This window comes from Dermacentor variabilis, chromosome 8 (genome assembly GCF_050947875.1).
Source record: "Dermacentor variabilis isolate Ectoservices chromosome 8, ASM5094787v1, whole genome shotgun sequence".
Lineage (NCBI taxonomy): Eukaryota > Metazoa > Arthropoda > Arachnida > Ixodida > Ixodidae > Dermacentor > Dermacentor variabilis.
The window spans coordinates 67052264-67058778 of NC_134575.1; the positions used below are offsets into that span (position 1 = coordinate 67052264).

Below are 6515 nucleotides of genomic sequence, written 5' to 3' on the forward strand. Positions count from 1 at the left end.
AGGTCCCCGCTGGCCTTGGCGTCCTCCAGGGTGGACACCATGTCAGCGATGGAGTCCGTAGTACACCGCCGCCGGTGGAAGCCCGTCTGTTGGTCTGAGGAAGCCCGTCTGAGGAAGCCGCGAGCACGGGCCACCCAGTCCAGTCGTGCCAGGGCCATGGCTTCTATCACCTTGCAGGCGGCGGAGTTGAGGGAGGCCGGTCGATAAGACGACAGTTCCCTAGCCGGTTTTCTGGCCTTGAGAATGGATGCCAGAATTGCTGTGCACCATGCCTCTGGCACCTACCCTGACTGCCAAATCTCTTTGAAGCACTCGAGCAGGCGCTGTTGCTCGCTGGCAGCCAGGTTGCTGAGCATTTGTCGCGTTACACGGTCTGCTCCTGGTGCCCTGCGGCGTTCCCTCGCCTCAGAGCCGCATGGAGCTCGTGCAGGGCAAGTGGCTCTTGGCAGAGGGCAGCGACCTGGCTGGACGCCCAAGCAGGGTGGAGGCTGTGTAGACAGGTGGGCAGCTGAGCAGGGGGCTGTCCGACCGGCAGGATGGCTGCACTTTGTAGGACAGGAGGGGCGAACCGGTCCGCCAGAAGTTCCGCGAGGGCCTCTTCGCTGATTCCTAGCGAGATGGCCACAGCGAGGACGGGTTGATGGCTCGTCCTCTTGCTGGTGAGTGACTTGAGTAGTCGCCAGGCTAGGGGGCCCTTGAACGGTCCTTGATGCTGGAGCACAGGCTCACCCAGCTCTAGTTCCTCCTGCGGCGGGCCTGTCTTCGACAGCAGGCGTCCACTCGTCCGTGTTCAGTCCAGTGCTCTGCCTTCCCTGTCCGAATTGCTCTGCGCTCCGTGTGGCGCCTGGACGCACGGAGATTGAGTAGGCGGAGATCCGAGGCAGGGGTGTCCGGTGGGGCAGAGGACTGAACGGTAGCCGCCTAGGCGCCCTCCGCGATGGCGTCTAGAAAGTCACAACGATCGGTCGCCTCAGTACAGTGCTTCCTAAACAGAGACCGGTCTATGACGTGAAAAGTTCTTGTCTTTGGCTTCCTTCCATGCACAGAGGTGATCACAATGGGGAAGTGGTCCGAACCCCAAGTGTCCGGAGTTCTGTCCCAGGAGTAGGAGCACTGTTCTGTGGTGAGGGAGAGATCGATGGCTGAGTTCACCTCTCGGCGGACATAGGTGGGTCCTCCGCTGTTCACACCGAGTAAATGCTGGCTGACAAGCAATAAACCGAACATACTCGAAAAGGAGAAGCAAAACTTAATGTGTGTTTCCTGACTGGAAATGCATCCATTTCTAACGCAGGCGATGCTGACGAGACTCCCAGCCTTTTTAGATCTATAGCTTCCATAATTTCTCTAGGCAGCTGATCTGCACAGAATGCTAGCTTCTTCCTCTGCAATGCACGCTCAGATGTCGACGATGCATTGTAGCGGAAGAAGCTAGCATTCTGTGGAGATCGCCTGCTAGAGAAATTATGGAAGCTGTAGATGCAGACACTTGGAGAATCTTGTGTCAGCATGGCCTCTGTTACACGTTTAGAGATTGATGCGTTTTCTGCTGAGATCTGTATGGACACACATCAGATTTTGCTTCTGCTTTTTGTTTAAATTCGATTTATTGCTTGTCGACCAGCATTTACTCGTCATGTTCACTAAACTTTCATTTGTTTATACATTTCAGGATCGTCTTGGTCTCTAGCGGAAAGGTGTTAATTCTTTTTACAGTGAAGCTGTATACGCCTAGGTGAAACACTTGTGGTCCGATCACAAAAACCCTAGTGCAGGGTTATGATCCATTGTTTAGGGGATATGAGCCACTGCATTTGTCTTACATGATGGACGGATTGGATTGGATTGCAGCTAACTTTATTTGTGCCTGAAGTTGGGCGCTCACGCGCCCCGATGAGGGCCTACGTCATCTACGAAGTCACCGTCACTCGGCGCTGGTGTCTGCTCGCCGTTGCCGGCTCGATAGGTCCCTGCCTTTCGAGCGCCCCGGGAACCTGCTGGACGGTCCAGAGCTGTTCGTCCTGGTCGTAGCTCTTCGCGGCTGCCTCGAGCCGCGGTGGGATCGTTCTTGATTTTGCTTCTTCTGGATTTTTAACGCAGTCCCACAAGATGTGCATGTAATCTGCCGTCTCCCTCCGGCAGACTCTGCACTTATCGGTCGGATATGTCTCAGGGTACATGCGATGTATCAGTCCCGGGGTCGGTAGCGTTCCGGTCTGGAGCTGTCTCAGTGGTACCGCCTCCGCTCGACTCAGCCTTGGGTGCGGGGGTGGGAGAGTTCTGCGAGCCAGGCCGTAGGCCTTCGTGATTTCGTTGTAGTCCGTCATGCGGTCCTTGGTTCCGAACCACGTCGGACGGTCTGTCGCCGGGGCGCGGTTGCTTAGCGCTCGCGCCGCTGCGTGTGCCGTCTCATTGTGGTTCTCATTGCGTTCCGACGCGTCGCCCGCGTGCGCCGGGAACCACTTGAGTCTCACTTTTCTGTCTTGTAGTTTGGCCGCTCGCAGTACGCGTTCGGCCTCCCTGCAGATTTGGCCTTTGGCGAAGTTTCGCACCACCTGTCTCGAGTCACTCAGCACCGTGTGGCAGTCTGCGCCGGCAAAGCCAGGGCAATGGCTACCTCCTCCGCTTGTTCCGCTCCGGCGCTTCTCACACTCGCTGCCGTCCTCGTGGCTCCGGTTGACGCCTCTATGACGACCGCTGCAAAGGCGTTCCGTTGGTATTCGGCCGCGTCCACGTACCGCGCGTGCTCGTCGTTGGCGTGCTGGTCGATGAGAGCATTGGCCCTCGCCGCTCTTCTTCTCTTGTTGAACTCGGGATTCATGTTCTTCGGTATGGGGTCGATTCTGGTCTGGCGTCGGACCTCTTCGGGGACGGGGAGCTTCACCTCCACCTCGTTCGAACGTCCTATTCCCAGGTCGTCTAGTATCTTCCTCCCGGCTTTGGTCATGGACAGCCTCTCCAGTTGAGAGGTTCGTTGCGCTTCGGCTATTTTTTCGAGCATATTGTGTATCCCGAGTTGTAAAAAGCGGGTCGTGCTTGTGGACTCGAACAGGCCCAGCGCCGTCTTGTACGCTCTTCTGATGATCACATTCATCTTGTTACGTTAGTGTTGCAGCCATCTGTGGTAGGCTGCAACGTACGCGACGTGGTTGATGACGAAGGATTGGACGAGCCTAATTAGGCTCTCCTCTCTCATGCCAGCCTTCCGGAAAGTGACTCGTTCGAGGAGTCGAACAGCGTTGGCTGGTTTTGCCCTGAGATGGGCGCTGGTTTCGCTGTTTCTTCCGTGCTTTTCGATGACCATGCCTAGGATCCTAGTTTTGCCGACCTCGGGGATCAGGTTGCCGTATTTGGTTACGATTCTGATTTTTTCGTATTTGCGTTATCTGTTCTTGCCTCTGCTGTTTTTGTTAGCGGCAGTATGAGAAGCTCCGATTTGCTCGGCGAGCATCTCAGTCCGGTGCCCTTCCAGCTGGTCTTCTACTGCGCCGACAGCGGCTTGCAGCGCGCCCTCGATGTGAGCGTCGCTGCAACCGGTCACCCACAGCATGATATCGTCCGCGTAGATTGTGTGCCTGACGTCTTCGATGTCCACGGGCTTTACGGCCACTCCGATCATTTCCAGGTTGACCAGCATCGGCGAAATGACCGATCCCTGCGGTGTGCCGGTATATACTCCCGAGTTTTTTCTCTAACGTCTGTAGGTCGCCTGCTCGTAGCTCGGCGGTCCTGTCCATGAGGAAGTCGTTGATGTAGTTGCAGGATCTTTCGGCCATGTTGAGCTTGGAGACTTGGGACAGAATTGCCGAGTGTTTCACCTTATCGAAGGCGCTCTGCAGGTCGAGTCCTAGGATTGCTTTGTTGTCGCGCGCGCTGCCGCCATCGTCGATGATTCGGTATTTGAGCTGCAGCATCGCGTCCTCCGTGCTTAGGTGCTGTCTGAAGCCGATCACCGGGGCCGGGTACAGCCCTTCTCGTCCCAGGTAGTCTTGCCACCTGTTGAGCCGGACGTGCTCCAGCTCACGTCCTGCCCACGCAAGACGTGAGCGAGATGGGCCGGAGGTTATCCGTGTCCGGCGGCTTCCCCGGCTTGGGAATCAGGATGGTCTTGGCTGTCTTCCACAGCTTTGGCAGCGCGCTCGCTCTCCAGAACTTGTTCAAGTATTTTGTGAGGTTCTCAATTGAGCCATCGTCGAGGTTCTTGGGCGCCTTTTTGTGACGATGTCAGGGCCGGCTGCCGACCGGCTGTTGAGCTCGTGCAGGGCCGTGCGTGCCTCCTCGACGTCGATGTCACGATCGAGCTTCGCGTTAGGTAGGCCGCCGTACGGCGCGTGTTGTTCGGTGGGTGTATTCGGCAGGTATTTGTCGTTAATGCGCCTGGTGACTTCGTCGGCGCCGTCTATCGAGACCGCCCGATGTATGAGCTTGGCGAGTCAGTCCTTTTGGTGCGACTTGGTCTTGGTTTCGTCGAGCAGCTGCCGCAGCAGGTTCCACGTCATCCCGCTGTGCATCTGCCCGTCTGCCGCATTGCAGATCTCGTTCCACTGTTGCGTGCAGAGCGCGTAGCAGTGATCCTCGATCGCTCGATTCAGCTCAGCCACCTTCTTTTTGAGTCTGCGGTTAAGCCGTTGTTTCTTCCAGCGATTAAGTATGAACTGCTTGGCTTCGATGAGATGCGCAAGCCTCGGCACTCGAACTGTCTACTTTGTCGATCTCCGCGCCCGTTTCAATATCTTTGCTCGCGTCGAGTACGCTCTTGGTGATTTCGGCCGTCCACAAGTCGATGTCTTCGATCTCGTCGTCACCGTCTATCTTCTGGCTTCTGGCGTCTCGAAAGGCATTCCAGTCTATCCAGCTGTGTGTTTTGATGCTGGTGTCGTTGTGTTCTGGTGTGCCGATTTCAACGATGGTGTGGTCGCTGCCGAGGTCAGTCCCCTTGTTACTCCAGGTGATCGCGCCCCGGATGTTGTTCTTGACGAGCGTGAGGGCCGGAGTGGTGTTCCGGGACACGGATTTACCGATTCTCGTCGGATGTGTCGGGTCCGTGATGAGGGTGAAGTCGAGTTCAGTCGCGTCTTGGTACAGGTCGCGGCCCTTTGCTGTGTACTTGTTGTTGCCCCAGGCAGGGTTCATCGCGTTGAAGTCTCCGCACGCGATCAGCGTGTTGCGGCCCGCTGCGGTGCTGGCTCTGTGCAGTAATGTCTTGAATCTCTCTTTTCTCTGCGATGGGTGGCTGTAGACGTTGAGCAGAAATATGCTTCCTTTTCTCTTCTTGCCCGGGATGATTTCAGTGAGTGTGTGCTCGATCTTGATATTGCTTTGCAGCTCGTGTTCGACGAACGTGAGTCCTTTCCTGACCAGGATGCACAGGCCTCTCCCGTCGGGCGGTCCCTTGCGCATTCTTTAGTTGGGGAGGGATGGTGCGTCGGTTAGTGTTTCTTGTAAGAGTATAACGTCTGGCTTGCGCTCGGCATGTGCGATGTGCTGTTGGATGAGTGCCTTCTTCCTTTCGAGGCCGCGACAGTTCCACGGCCACGCTGTTACACCTGCTGCCGCTGGTGTTGCGTTGGCGGCCATGATTGCGTTGGCATGTATGGGGCTCCCTGGTTGGGTGGATGTTGCGCGAAGAGGGGCGCAAACGTCGGGTGGCTTACCATCGGCTGTAGGGTCCTGTCGATGTAGACGAATCTGTACGTGTTCTCGGCTTGGTAGGTCTCCATTGTTTGTTTTAATGCTGTCACTGCTGCGATGTTCGCTGTGATTAGCTGTTCGAGTTTGGTGAATGTCGCTTCGATTTAAGCTTCGATGCTGTCGATGCGATCGTTTTCTGTTTCCTTCCGTGTGGCCTCGACGGCTAGCTTTTTCGGTGCCGCTTCCTCTGTGGCTGTCTCCTGGACGTTCGTGGTTGTTTCCTCGGTCTTGCTTGTGCTTGGCGTGGGTCTCTGTAGAGGCTCGCTGTTGCATTGCTGCAACTGACGGATCTCGGCGATCTCTCTCCTGAGGTTGTTGATGGTCGCTCGCAACGCCGCTTTTTCTTGCCTTACGGTCTCATTTGCTTCTCACACCTTGTTCATATCTTCTTTCTTCGTGGCTTCGGTGATTTTCTGCTCGTTCCTAATATTGTTCCCTTTGGCCACGTTGACCTAGCTCACTCTCTCACGTGATGGTGACCAACACTCGCTCACGTGATGGTTCTCCGATGGGGTCCTTGATTTTCCCGCAGCTTGGTGCTTGTCGAGTGGCGGGAAATCGCTCTCCAACAGTAGCTGGCGTGGGGCCTGTTGGTGCTCCCATTGTCGCTTGTGCATCTTGTATTTCGCCTGTGCACTTGCATTTCGCTTGTTTTCGCTTGTGCACTACGTGGGGGATCTTGTATTTCGCCTTGCCCGTTCGGTCTCCGGTCAGGTGTTCGTCCCCGCACAACTTACATTTTCGGATACAGCGATGGTCTTCTGTAGGGTTCGCGAGTCGGCAGGCCAGGCACGTCTTCATTGTGGGGGTCGGGCACACGTCCT

General features: G+C 56.2%; 1 pseudogene; it reads right to left on the bottom strand.

Moving 5' to 3' along the window:
• Positions 1-364: 364 nt before the first annotated feature.
• On the bottom strand, positions 365-5577 carry LOC142591431 (uncharacterized; annotated as a pseudogene).
• Positions 5578-6515: the final 938 nt, after the last annotated feature.